Source organism: Carassius carassius, chromosome 38, assembly GCF_963082965.1.
Source record: "Carassius carassius chromosome 38, fCarCar2.1, whole genome shotgun sequence".
Taxonomy (NCBI): Eukaryota; Metazoa; Chordata; class Actinopteri; order Cypriniformes; family Cyprinidae; genus Carassius; species Carassius carassius.
The window spans coordinates 2,744,480-2,759,103 of record NC_081792.1 but is presented as its reverse complement, the minus strand read 5'-3'; the positions used below and the strand labels follow the sequence as shown (position 1 = coordinate 2,759,103).

Sequence of the window (14,624 nt, the reverse complement as noted above, 5' to 3'; positions counted from 1 at the left end):
CACTTTGAAATCATGTCGTTGATTATGTCAAGCAAGCCAGATCCAAAACGTAGACCTATTGATCTGCAGACAAAGTCCAAAGGGGACACCCAGATTTGAACGGTGGACTACTTAATTACAGACTCACTTTGAAATCATGTCGTTGATTATATCAAGCAAGCCAGATCCAAAATGTAGACCTATTGATCTGCAGACAAATTCTGTGTTGTTGAGCTATAACCCCGTACTGCATGAGCACAAACCTCAAAAATGAATTCATGTCAAGGATTTGTTTATTCCTAATATGCCAAGCTCAAATCAAGCACAGGGAATGAACCTGGGTCCTCTTGATCTGCAATCAAACGCCGTGCCATTGAGATATAACCCTGTACAGTATGAGCAAAAAAAGGCAGGAAGATATGGCTACACATATTCCTAACATGCCAAATCCAAAGGGGGCATCCGGATTTGAACCGGGGACCTCTTGATCTGCAGTCAAATGTTCTACCACTGAGCTATACCCCCACAGACTCCCTGGATCATAGCCTCACACAAGATGACAGACTCACTTTTGAATAACGTTTAAGGATATGACAAGCATGCCAAATACAAAAAAGATCCTCTCGAGAGGATGCACCACTGACTTACAATCACATAGAATCTTTCTATATAGATATGTTTGCACTTATTCCTAAACTGCCAAATCCACAAGGGGCACCCAGATTTGAACCAGGGACCTTTTAATATGCAGTCAAATGCTCTACCATTGAACTACACCCCCACATCTTTGCAGAAAAATGCTCTTTCATTGAGCCATACCCCCACAGACTTCTGTGCTTAGAGCCAAAGATTAAGTTAGATCCTACGATTCAATAATATCAAACATTGACTGCTTCACTGTAAACTCAGGTCTTTGGTTACTCCAAATCCGAATCAACAACTCTACAACTCAAAACCTCCAAATAAGACAAGTCCAAAGGGGACACCCAGATTTGAACTGTGGACAACTTGATTACAGAATCACTTTGAAATCATGTCGTTGATTATGTCAAGCAAGCCAGATCCAAAACGCAGAACTATTGATCTGCAGACAAATGCTCTGTCGTTGAGCTATAACCCCGTACTGCAAGAGCACAAACCTCAAAAATGAATTTATGTCAAGGATTTATTTATTCCTAATATGCCAAGCCCAAATTAGGCACATGGAATGAACCTGGAACCTCTTGATCTTCAATCAATTGCCGTGCCATTGAGATATAACCCCGTACAGTATGAGCACAAAAAGGCAGGAAGATATGGCAACACATATTCCTAACATGCCAAATCCAAAGGGGGCACCTGGATTTGAACCGGGGACCTCTCTATCTGCAGTCAAATGCTCTACCACTGAGCTATACCCCCACAGACTCCCTGGATCATAGCCTCACACAAGATGACAGACTCACTTTTGAATAAAGTTTTTGGATATGACAAGCATGCCAGATACAAAAAATAGCCTCTCGAGAGGAAGTGTGTAACCCATTACACATGATAAATTTGTGTCAACTTTACAAACGGACCAGTGGGCTCAAAAGATTAGGTTCGTCCGGAGAGAGAGACGATACAGCAGCAGTGAATACTCAAACAAAAGGATGAGGTAAGAAAAGTTTGAATTTACTGAATATGTTCTTTTCTTTTCACCTTGTTATTAGGTTGTAATGATTACTCAATTTGTTGAACATGGACCCATATAACCTCACACAGGCTTAAGGAGAACAATAGAAAATGAAACCAACAAAACAAAACAAAATTTCATTCACTCTTGAATGTAAATACTCAGAAAGTCCAAAAGTTGGATGTTCTCAATGAACAGATCAGTTGGTAAACTCAGTCCAAAAGTTTGTGAGGCACTTAATTCAGTCGTCCTATTCTGGCCTGGATAGCACAGAATAATTTGATGTGTGGTTCTAATCCTACCGTTCAAAGATGAGCAAGTTTTCTTTTCACAGGGAAATCACAGGATTCGTTAAATGGGCGGCTCGCCAGTCCAACCCCGCCGTTACGCACACAGGAAGAGCTGATACAAACCACAGTTCAGGAATGATTCACACTTCGTTCGATTTACATGCAGAATGGATCACACTCATCAGCTGGACATCACAGCACTCACGTGGAAACAAAAGCAGAAGCACAAAAACCTGGCCAAGGAACTCGTTTACATGTACATCGGAAGAACCAGGGAAGTTCCAGATGATACACGTTCTCAAAATGTCATTCTCGAGCATAAACTGCTTCTCTCTGAATCATCAATTCTCGACTCAATCGGAGCTTCAAATCTCCCGCAGCAAAACAAGCGTCTGCTCGCATCAGAGGTTCACGGAGAAAAGAAAGTTCTAGAAGGCGCTGCTCTCTAAAAGTGCCGCGATAGCGGAATTTTCCATGACATCATTCAAAATGCGATCTCATTGGAGGCTTATGTAAAGGGAGATAACGCTATTGGACATATTTATAACATTCAATATTTTATATTTATCCATTTCTATATAATTAATTAATTTGTTTGCAGTCTTATATTTGATCTGAAAGCAGCTTTCATACTTTAACTCTGTTGTTTAATTTGAAGTGCATTTTGTCTCTGTCCACTGGTAACCTGGGTTACATGTGCCACTGAGTTACAGTCACATACAGAATCTTTCTATATAGATATGTTTGCACTTATTCCTAATCTGCCAAATCCATAAGCGGCACTCGGATTTGACCGTGGATCTCTTGGTCTGCACTAAAATGCTCTACCACTGAACTATGCCCCCACATCTTTGCAGAAAAATGCTCTTTCATTAAGCCATACCCCTACAGACTTCTGTGCTTCGAGCCAAAGATTAAGTTAGATCCTACGATTCAACAATATCAAACATTGACTCCTTCACTGTAAACTCAGGTCTATGGTTACTCCAAATCAGAATCACCAACTCTACAACTCAAAACCTCCAAATAAGACAAGTCCAAAGGGGACACCCAGATTTGAACTGTGGACGACTTGATTACAGACTCACTTTGAAATCATGTCGTTGATTATGTCAAGCAAGCCAGATCCAAAATGTAGACCTATTGATCTGCAGACAAATGCTCTGTTGTTGAGCTATAACCCTGTACTGCATGAGCACAAACCTTAAAAAATAAATTTATGTCAGGGATTTGTTTATTCCTAATATGCCAAGCTCAAATTAGGCACAGGGAATGAACCTGGGACCTCTTGATCTGCAATCAAACGCCGTGCCATTGAGATATAACCCTGTAAAGTATGAGCAAAAAATGGCAGGAAGATATGGCTACACATATTCCTAACATGCCAAATCCAAAGGGGGCATCCGTATTTGAACCGGGGACCTCTTGATCTGCAGTCAAATGCTCTACCACTGAGCTATACCCCCACAGACTCCCTGGATCATAGCCTCACACAAGATGACAGACTCACTTTTGAATAAAGTTTATGGATATGACAAGCATGCCAAATACAAAAAAGATCCTCTCGAGAGGATGCACCACTGAGTTACAATCACATAGAATCTTTGTATATAGATATGTTTGCACTTATTCCTAATCTGCCAAATCCATAAGCGGCACTCAGATTTGAACTGTGGACCTCTTGATCTGCACTCAAATGCTCTACCACTGAACTATGCCCCCACATCTTTGCAGAAAAATGCTCTTTCATTAAGCTATACCCCAACAGACTTCTGTGCTTTGAGCCAAAGATTAAGTTAGATCCTACGATTCAACAATATCAAACATTGACTCCTTCACTGTAAACTCAGGTCTTTGGTTACTCCAAATCAGAATCACCAACTCTACAACTCAAAACCTCCAAATAAGACAAGTCCAAAGGGGAAACCCAGATTTGAACTGTGGACGACTTGATTACAGACTCACTTTGAAATCATGTCGTTGATTATGTCAAGCAAGAAAGATCCAAAATGTAGACCTACTGATCTGCAGACAAATGCTCTGTTGTTGAGCTATAACCCCGTACTGCAAGAGCACAAACCTCAAAAATGTATTCATGTCAAGGATTTGTTTATTCCTAATATGCCAAACTCAAATTAGGCACATGGAATGAACCTGGGACCTCTTAATCTGCAATCAAATGCCGTGCCATTGAGATATATCCCTGTACAGTATGAGCACAAAAAGGCAGGAAGATATGGCTACACATATTCCTAACATGCCAATTCCAAAGGGGGCACCCAGATTTGAACCAGGGACCTCTTGATCTGCAGTCAAATGCTCTACCACTGAGCTATACCACCACAGACTCCCTGGATCATAGCCTCACACAAGATGACAGACTCACTTTTGAATAAAGTTTTTGGATATGACAAGCATGCCAGATACAAAAAACAACCTCTCGAGAGGATGTGCCACTGAGTTACAATCACATACAGAATCTTTCTATATAGCTATGTTTGCGCTTATTCCTAATCTGCCAAATCCATAAACTGACTCGGATTTGAACCGAGGACCTCTTGATCTGCACTCAAATGCTCTACCACTGAACTATGCCCCGACATCTTTGCAGAAAAATGTTCTTTCATTAAGCCATACCCCTACAGACTTCTGTGTTTAGAGCCAAAGATTAAGTTTGATCCTACGATTCAACAATATCAAACATTGACTCCTTCACTGTAAACTTAGGTCTTTGGTTACTCAAAATCAGAATCAACAACTCTACAACTCAAACCCTCTAAATAAGACAAGTCCAAAGGAGACACCCAGATTTGAACTGTGGGCTACTTAATTACAGACTCACTTTGAAATCATGTCGTTGATTATGTCAATCAAGACAGATCCAAAATGTAGACCTATTGATCTGCAGACAAATGCTCTGTTGTTGAGCTATAACCCCGTACTGCATGAGCACAAACCTCAAAAATGAATTTATGTCAAGGATTTGTTTATTCCTAATATGCCAAGCTCAAATTAGGCACAGGGAATGAACCTGGGACCTCTTGATCTGCAATCAAACGCCGTGCCATTGAGATATAACCCTGTACAGTATGAGCACAAAAAGGCAGGAAGATATGGCTACACATATTCCTAACATGCCAAATCCAAAGGGGGCATCCGGATTTGAACCGGGGACCTCTTGATCTGCAGTCAAATGCTCTACCACTGAGCTATACCCCCACAGCCTCCCTGGATCATCGCCTCACACAAGATGACAGACTCACTTTTTGAATAAAGTTTTTGGATATGACAAGCATGCCAGATACAAAAAAGAACCTCTCGAGAGGATGTGCCACTGAGTGGCAATAACATACAGAATCTTTCTATACAGATATGTTTGCTCTTATTCCTAATCTGCCAAATCCATAAGCGGCACTCAGATTTGGACCGTGGACCTTTTGATCTGCACTCAAATGCTCTACCACTGAACTATGCCCCCACATCTTTGCAGAAAAATGCTCTTTCATTAAGCTATACCCCTACAGACTTCTCTGCTTCGAGCCAAAGATTAAGTTAGATCCTACGATTCAACAATATCAAACATTGACTCCTTCACTGTAAACTAAGGTCTTTGGTTACTCCAAATCAGAATCAGCAACTCTACAACTCAAAACCTCCAAATAAGGCAAGTCCAAAGGAGACACCCAGATTTGAACTGTGGACGACTTGATTACAGACTCACTTTGAAATCATGTCGTTGATTATGTCAAGCAAGCCAGATCCAAAATGTAGACCTATTGATCTGCAGACAAATGCTCTGTTGTTGAGCTATAACCCCGTACTGCATGAGCACAAACATCAAAAATGAATTCATGTCAAGGATTTGTTTATTCCTAATATGCCAAGCCCAAATTAGGCACAAGGAATGAACCTGGGACCTTCCTAAAAGGCAGGAAGATATGGCTACACATATTCCTAACATGCCAAATGCAAAGGGGGCACCCAGATTTGAACCGGGGACCTCTTGATCTGCAATCAAATGCTGTGCCATTGAGATATAACCCTGTACAGTATGAGCACAAAAGGCAGGAAGATATGGCTACACATATTCCTAACATGCCAAATCCAAAGGGGGCATCCGGATTTAAATCAGGGACCTCTTGATCTGCAGTCAAATGCTCTACCACTGAGCTATACCCCCACAGACTCCCTGGATCATAGCCTCACACAAGATGACAGACTCACTTTTGAATAAAGTTTTTGGATATGACAAGCATGCCAGATACAAAAAAAGAACCTCTCGTTAGGATGTGCCACTGAGTTACAATCACATACAGAATCTTTCTATATAGCTATGTTTGCACTTATTCCTAATCTGCCAAATCCATAAACTGACTCGGATTTGAACCGAGGACCTCTTGATCTGCACTCAAATGCTCTACACACTGAACTATGCCCCCACATCTTTGCAGAAAAATGCTCTTTCATTAAGCCATACCCCTACAGACTTCTGTGTTTAGAGCCAAAGATTAAGTTAGATCCTACGATTCAACAATATCAAACATTGACTGCTTCACTGTAAACTTAGGTCTTTGGTTACTCAAAATCAGAATCAACAACTCTACAACTCAAACCCTCTAAATAAGACAAGTCCAAAGGAGACAACCAGATTTGAACTGTGGACAACTTGATTACAGACTCACTTTGAAATCATGTCGTTGATTATGTCAAGCAAGCCAGATCCAAAACGTAGACCTATTGATCTGCAGACAAAGTCCAAAGGGGACACCCAGATTTGAACGGTGGACTACTTAATTACAGACTCACTTTGAAATCATGTCGTTGATTATATCAAGCAAGCCAGATCCAAAATGTAGACCTATTGATCTGCAGACAAATTCTGTGTTGTTGAGCTATAACCCCGTACTGCATGAGCACAAACCTCAAAAATGAATTCATGTCAAGGATTTGTTTATTCCTAATATGCCAAGCTCAAATCAAGCACAGGGAATGAACCTGGGTCCTCTTGATCTGCAATCAAACGCTGTGCCATTGAGATATAACCCTGTACAGTATGAGCAAAAAAAGGCAGGAAGATATGGCTACACATATTCCTAACATGCCAAATCCAAAGGGGGCATCCGGATTTGAACCGGGGACCTCTTGATCTGCAGTCAAATGTTCTACCACTGAGCTATACCCCCACAGACTCCCTGGATCATAGCCTCACACAAGATGACAGACTCACTTTTGAATAACGTTTATGGATATGACAAGCATGCCAAATACAAAAAAGATCCTCTCGAGAGGATGCACCACTGACTTACAATCACATAGAATCTTTCTATATAGATATGTTTGCACTTATTCCTAAACTGCCAAATCCACAAGGGGCACCCAGATTTGAACCAGGGACCTTTTAATATGCAGTCAAATGCTCTACCACTGAACTACACCCCCACATCTTTGCAGAAAAATGCTCTTTCATTGAGCCATACCCCCACAGACTTCTGTGCTTAGAGCCAAAGATTAAGTTAGATCCTACGATTCAATAATATCAAACATTGACTGCTTCACTGTAAACTCAGGTCTTTGGTTACTCCAAATCCGAATCAACAACTCTACAACTCAAAACCTCCAAATAAGACAAGTCCAAAGGGGACACCCAGATTTGAACTGTGGACAACTTGATTACAGAATCACTTTGAAATCATGTCGTTGATTATGTCAAGCAAGCCAGATCCAAAACGCAGAACTATTGATCTGCAGACAAATGCTCTGTCGTTGAGCTATAACCCCGTACTGCAAGAGCACAAACCTCAAAAATGAATTTATGTCAAGGATTTATTTATTCCTAATATGCCAAGCCCAAATTAGGCACATGGAATGAACCTGGGACCTCTTGATCTTCAATCAATTGCCGTGCCATTGAGATATAACCCCGTACAGTATGAGCACAAAAAGGCAGGAAGATATGGCAACACATATTCCTAACATGCCAAATCCAAAGGGGGCACCCGGATTTGAACCGGGGACCTCTCGATCTGCAGTCAAATGCTCTACCACTGAGCTATACCCCCACAGACTCCCTGGATCATAGCCTCACACAAGATGACAGACTCACTTTTGAATAAAGTTTTTGGATATGACAAGCATGCCAGATACAAAAAATAGCCTCTCGAGAGGAAGTGTGTAACCCATTACACATGATAAATTTGTGTCAACTTTACAAACGGGCCAGTGGGCTCAAAAGATTAGGTTCGTCCGGAGAGAGAGACGATACAGCAGCAGTGAATACTCAAACAAAAGGATGAGGTAAGAAAAGTTTGAATTTACTGAATATGTTCTTTTCTTTTCACCTTGTTATTAGGTTGTAATGATTACTCAATTTGTTGAACATGGACCCATATAACCTCACACAGGCTTAAGGAGAACAATAGAAAATGAAACCAACAAAACAAAACAAAATTTCATTCACTCTTGAATGTAAATACTCAGAAAGTCCAAAAGTTGGATGTTCTCAATGAACAGATCAGTTGGTAAACTCAGTCCAAAAGTTTGTGAGGCACTTAATTCAGTCGTCCTATTCTGGCCTGGATAGCACAGAATAATTTGATGTGTGGTTCTAATCCTACCGTTCAAAGATGAGCAAGTTTTCTTTTCACAGGGAAATCACAGGATTCGTTAAATGGGCGGCTCGCCAGTCCAACCCCGCCGTTACGCACACAGGAAGGGCTGAGACAATCCACAGTTCAGGAATGATTCACACTTCGTTCGATTTACATGCAGAATGGATCACACTCATCAGCTGGACATCACAGCACTCACGTGGAAACAAAAGCTGAAGCACAAAAACCTGGCCAAGGAACTCGTTTACATGTACATCGGAAGAACCAGGGAAGTTCCAGATGATACACGTTCTCAAAATGTCATTCTCGAGCATAAACTGCTTCTCTCTGAATCATCAATTCTCGACTCAATCGGAGCTTCAAATCTCCCGCAGCAAAACAAGCGTCTGCTCGCATCAGAGGTTCACGGAGAAAAGAAAGTTCTAGAAGGCGCTGCTCTCTAAAAGTGCCGCGATAGCGGAATTTTCCATGACATCATTCAAAATGCGATCTCATTGGAGGCTTATGTAAAGGGAGATAACGCTATTGGACATATTTATAACATTCAATATTTTATATTTATCCATTTCTATATAATTAATTAATTTGTTTGCAGTCTTATATTTGATCTGAAAGGAGCTTTCATACTTTAACTCTGTTGTTTAATTTGAAGTGCATTTTGTCTCTGTCCACTGGTAACCTGGGTTACACTTTCCCCCTCTGAATTCAGGCACGTCATCGGGCATGCTTGGGGTTGACTGGTCACCACTATTGGAAAAGCACCAGACATATTCAGATTTCCACTTCAATAGTGTCTCCATCTTGAACAGGTATACAATTTTCTTCATTTTCTGACTGATTATCTGAGGAGTCTTCTTCTAGTCTGATGTTAGGTAAGGTTTCTTCCACAGGTTCTACCACAGCAGCAGGGGAATCGAGAAACTCTGTTTCAGGCAAGTTCTCTACGGTCATAGGATGTCCTGGAGGTGAAATAATTTTTGTACTAAACTCCAATTGGCGTCCTGAATTTCCAATATAAGAGTCATCCTCTGATTCAGACTGACCACTCAGATGTTCTTGAGGAACTGCTTCACGTGCAGAGTGGGATCTGGTTCTAGGCTTACGACTAATTTTCAGAGGGTCTGTTCCTTCTATTTCATTCAGGGGTAGGAACCCACAAGGCAGTAGCAGATCGCGGTGTAATGTGCGGACTGGTCCATCTTTCCCTTCTGGGCAGACTGTATATACTGGCATGTCACCTGCTTTCCGGACTACCACATAGATCTCAGAGGCCCATTTATCTGACAACTTGTGTTTCCCTCTCAATCTGACATTTCGCACAAGGACTCGATCACCTGGTTCGAGTGTAGAGGCAACTACATTTCTGTCAAAACGTCTTTGTTCCGGTCAGCTAATTTGGATGCATTGTGAGAAGCAACTCTGTAGCTTTCCTCTAATCTACTCTTTAGGGATCTCACATAGTGCGAATGGGACTGTAATGGGAAGTTGGTATGAAGTCCGAAAGCAAGGTCGATCGGCAGTCGAGGTTGCCTCCCATACATTAGCTCATATGGTGAGTATCCCATTACATCACTCCTGGTGCAGTTATATGCATGCACCAATGGTTTGACGTGATCTTTCCAATGAGCTTTACTTTTGTTCTCCAGGGTGCCTAGCATCTGTAACAGGGTCCGGTTAAAGCGTTCCACCGGGTTCCCTCTAGGATGGTAGGGGGTGGTTCTCACTTTTCGGACGCCAGCAATTCTACACAACTCTTGGATGGTATGAGATTCAAAATCTGGCCCCTGATCACTGAGCAACTTTTCTGGAAAACCGTAATGGACAAAGAAATTATCCCACAGGCATCTAGCAACTGTTTGTGCTTTCTGGTTACGGGTAGGAATAGCAACAGAGTACTTGGTAAAATGGTCTGTGATGACCAGGATATCCTTGGTGTTACTGTTGTCTGGTTCCAGCGACAGAAAATCCATACAAACTAGTTCTAATGGCCTATGAGTCTGAATATTCACCAAGGGAGCCGCTTTCTGTGGAGGAGTCTTCGTACGAACACAGCGCTCGCACCTTTTGATTTTTTTTCAACATCAGCCGCCATCTTTGGCCAGTAAAATCTGGAACGGAGAAGATCGAGAGTTCGCTCCAGGCCCAGATGCCCCATGTCATCATGAAGACTGGTAAGTACAATTCCTCGAAGATCTTCAGGTAAAGCCAGTTGGTTCAACACTTTGTCTCCATCCATCCTCTTCCAGTATAACAACCCATTCTTCAGCTCAAGTTTGTTCCATTGTCTCATCCACAAGGTTACTGCAGGTAAGTGGAATTTCAAGTTCGAAGGTTTGTTGTTAGACTCCAAGTACTCAATTACCTCTTTAATTTCAGGGTCAGCTCGCTGCTTCCTGAACAGATCCTCTTCAGACAGGCAAGGCATCTCTGGGAGACCATGACCATCTTCTTCCTGGATTTCTGGAGGTAATGCCTTTTCATTCATGCTCAGAGACTCTACCAAGGTCAAAGGGAAAGATTGAAAATCATGGGATTGATTGACTTGATGTTTTTCACAGATGGCCTTCACTACTTCAGGTAAGATTGTCTTGGTGTTGCCTTCAAGATCTCCAAGATGATGTAGAGTGAACTGTCTGATTCGTTCTTGTTCTTTTTTAGATTCCCAATCATCTGATGGTTCACCATTGGGACGACGAGACAATCCGTCCGCATCTTGATTTTGTGCTCCAGCTCTGTATTGGATCTTAAAATTGTAGGTTGAGAGACTGGATAACCATCTATAACTAGTAGCATCTAGTTTGGCAGACGTAAGGACATAGGTGAGGGGATTGCTATCAGTGACCGCTGTGAAGTCTGCCCCATACAGATAGTCATGGAATTTTGTGGTGATTGCCCATTTGAGAGCCAGAAATTCCAATTTGTGGGCAGGATACTTGGCTTGACACTTTGTTAATCCACGGCTGGCAAATGCTATGACTCTCATGTGTTGTTCTTGATACAAGGCTGCTCCTAGTCCTGTAGCACAAGCATCTGTATGCAATAGGTAAGGCAGACAAGGATTTGCGTACCCCAAGACAGGAGCAGAGGTTACCCTTTCCACGAGGTTTTCAAATGCCTGTTGACACTCGGTAGTCCATCTGTCACACAGAGACTCTTTTGGATCAAAGTAAGTATGATCTTTATCTTTCCTTTTTCCCTTTCGAACCGGAGGATATCCAGCTGTAAGATTGTTGAGCGGCTTTGCAATCTTGGAGAAATCTTTAACAAATCTACGGTAATATCCTGTAAATCCTAAGAAAGATTTTAGTTCCCGAAGGTTCTGGGGCCTTAGCCAGGTTTTAATGGCCTCAATTTTTGATGGGTCAGTTTCTACACCGTTCTGGGAGACAATGTGGCCCAAGTAGCGCACAGATGTTTGGAAGAATTTGCATTTCTCGGGTGAGAGCTTCAATCCGTATTCTTTTAGACGATTCAGGACTTGTATCAGTCGGCGCTCATGCTCCTCAAGGGTTTCAGAGAAGATGATAAGATCATCGATGAAAACTAAGACTTCTCTTCTATTTAAGTCACCCATGCAGCGCTCCATGAGCCGCTGGAAGGTGCTTGGCGCATTGGTTATCCCTTGTGGCATACGGTTCAACTCCCAGAACCCGAGGGGGCATACGAATGCTGTCTTCTGCTTGTCCGCTTCATCCATCTCAATCTGGTAATATCCGGATTTTAGATCGAGAACAGAAAACCACTTGGAACCAGTTAACATGGAGAATACTTCCTCCAGGTTTGGGAGTGCATATGCATCTTGTATGGTTTGAGAGTTTAGCTTCCTAAAGTCAATACATAGCCGCACTGAGTTGTCTTTTTTCCGGACCACTACAATGGGGGATGCGAATGGGGACTCAGACTCTCGTATAATACCAGCTGCTAACAACTCCTGTAGATGTTTCCTGACAGCATCAATATCTTGTGGGTGGATGGGACGAGCTCTATGCTTGAAAGGAGTTTCGTCACTCAGTTTAATTCGGTGCTTCACCTTATCAGTGTGTCCATAATCCATTTCCCTCAAAGCAAAAACTTCAGGCATAGAGTTTAACAAGGCTGATATCCGTTCTTTCCATTCGGAGGGAAGTGGGGAGTCTCCAAAATCGAGAGTTATCTGAGGACTTTCAGGTGTTTCAGAAACATCACTTGTTAATGGCTTGTTTATCACCTGTTGAACAGCATGCATTTCTGCAATCACAGACCGGGGAGGGATTACTATGTTAGTCTGGGTTTCATTCTTGACTACCACAGGCAAGGAGAAGAAACGTTTCACAGGTAAGGTGTGCAATCCACTAGCAACTAAAAGACCACTTGGCAGGGAATTTATGGTGGGAGGACTTATAACAGTCAGTGTTTCTGCTGGAAGGTAATTCAGACAGACAGCTCCATCAAGAACAGTAGTGCATCCTGCTGGCACTGTTTCAGGGACTGTCCCCTTTAATGTCACACACCCAAGGGTTTTGGCACATGATTGTCGATGCCTCACATCAAGTGTCTTCAGTACAGCTGCGTACCCTTTAGAAGCTGATTTGGGGCTGACAGTTTCTTTTTGAACATAACTGGAGTAAAGCACATCCAAGGTATTTGTACCGATGAGGACTTGTGGTACATTTACCAAATCTGGAACCACCAGTGCTAGTGTGGTAACCTCGGTATCTGTCCCTAGGAACTCTTTGGGAAACCTTAAAGTTAACTCCACATACCCAAGGTAAGGCACGGATTGTCCATTGGCTCCCTCCACTTCCAGCAAAGACTCCAGGGGTTTCATGGGGTAATGAGACAAGTTATTTTTGTAAAATGAGAAGGGGATTGTTGTCACCTGGGAACCAGTGTCTAAAAGGCAGTTCACTTTTATTTCGTCAACATAGATTTGGGCAGTACATTTCATTCCAATTAGTCCCTTTGGCAGTTGGCTTTTAGGGCAATGATGCTTTGTCCCAGTCTCCATATGCCCTGCTACAGAGACTGCCTGGTGTTTAACCGAGTAGTAGTGGTTTGGTTCTTTAGGTCCCACTGGGCTTGTTTTTCTCTCAACTGGCGCCTCTTCTCATCTACCTTAGAAGGGTTTGGTTCATTTTCGCAGTTGATGGCAAGATGTCCCTCTTCACCACATCTAAAACAGTATCCAGGACGAGGACGAGTGAACGTCACTGAACCACTTCTGAGTTGACTGTTCTCATCCCTCTCAGTTTGCCTATGCTGGAATTTTGCAGTCTTTCCTGACCGATGTTGTGGTATGTCAGGGGCTGACAACTGAGCCTTTAACTCTGCCACTTGCTTCTTCAGTCCCTCTATTTCCTTAGCTGCTGGGGTTTCTTTTGGCACTTTACCAGAAATGGATGTTCTCATAGCCTCTACTTCTGCTTGTAGTTCTAATAGCTCTTTCTTTAATTGGATCAATTCAGAATTTTTGGAATAATCAGGCTTGCACTTCTGGGAAGTTTAGGTTTGCATAGCAGCAACCTGAGCATTAATTTCAGATATTTGAGCCCTCATAGTATCCACCTCTTCAGCTGCTCCACCAACTGTATCATGGGAGTATGTTGACATTTGATGAGTAGCAGTTCTCATTTTGGGGGCATTACTCTGTTTGTTCAATCCAAAGTGATTTCTCATCCTGTCTTCTTTTGATTCTTGTCGGTCTTCTTCTGTGCGAATTTGCACTACTATCTCTGCAAAAGAAGGTGGGTGGATATTTTTCTCTAGCTGTAAGCTGGAAATTAACCCATTATCCCAGCATCCACGGCAGAACTGCTTTATCAGACAACGGTTTTGCTCACTCTCCGCAATGCCACCTCTCCTTACAGTAGTTCTCAACATAACTTGCAACCGGTGCAAATAACTGGAGGGCTTCTCCCCTGGGTTCTGTAGCATGGTCATGAATTTTGCTAACAGCTCATCTCCATCCTCCACGGATCCGTAAACTGACTCTAGTAACTCCAAGTAAACTGAAGGTAAAGACTGGGGACTCACATGTTTAATGACATCAGCTGCCGGGGGGAGCAGACTATAAAGTATTCTCCTTTTGCGAGATAAGTCCGAAATGGAGGGATC

The 14,624-nt window shown here is 42.4% G+C and overlaps 8 non-coding genes across 8 annotated transcripts; all 8 read right to left on the bottom strand.

Annotated features, from left to right (window-relative positions):
* Nucleotides 1-432: 432 nt before the first annotated feature.
* On the bottom strand, nucleotides 433-504 carry trnac-gca (transfer RNA cysteine (anticodon GCA)). Its single transcript has one exon. It is a non-coding gene; the product is annotated as a tRNA-Cys (tRNA).
* An 804-nt stretch (nucleotides 505-1,308) lies between these two features.
* Nucleotides 1,309-1,380, bottom strand: trnac-gca (transfer RNA cysteine (anticodon GCA)). Its single transcript has one exon. It is a non-coding gene; the product is annotated as a tRNA-Cys (tRNA).
* Nucleotides 1,381-3,317: 1,937 nt separating this feature from the next.
* On the bottom strand, nucleotides 3,318-3,389 carry trnac-gca (transfer RNA cysteine (anticodon GCA)). The gene has a single exon. It is a non-coding gene; the product is annotated as a tRNA-Cys (tRNA).
* An 804-nt stretch (nucleotides 3,390-4,193) lies between these two features.
* Nucleotides 4,194-4,265, bottom strand: trnac-gca (transfer RNA cysteine (anticodon GCA)). The gene has a single exon. It is a non-coding gene; the product is annotated as a tRNA-Cys (tRNA).
* Nucleotides 4,266-5,070: 805 nt separating this feature from the next.
* Nucleotides 5,071-5,142, bottom strand: trnac-gca (transfer RNA cysteine (anticodon GCA)). Its single transcript has one exon. It is a non-coding gene; the product is annotated as a tRNA-Cys (tRNA).
* Nucleotides 5,143-6,031: 889 nt separating this feature from the next.
* On the bottom strand, nucleotides 6,032-6,103 carry trnac-gca (transfer RNA cysteine (anticodon GCA)). The gene has a single exon. It is a non-coding gene; the product is annotated as a tRNA-Cys (tRNA).
* Nucleotides 6,104-7,034: 931 nt separating this feature from the next.
* Nucleotides 7,035-7,106, bottom strand: trnac-gca (transfer RNA cysteine (anticodon GCA)). The gene has a single exon. It is a non-coding gene; the product is annotated as a tRNA-Cys (tRNA).
* An 804-nt stretch (nucleotides 7,107-7,910) lies between these two features.
* Nucleotides 7,911-7,982, bottom strand: trnac-gca (transfer RNA cysteine (anticodon GCA)). Its single transcript has one exon. It is a non-coding gene; the product is annotated as a tRNA-Cys (tRNA).
* Nucleotides 7,983-14,624: the final 6,642 nt, after the last annotated feature.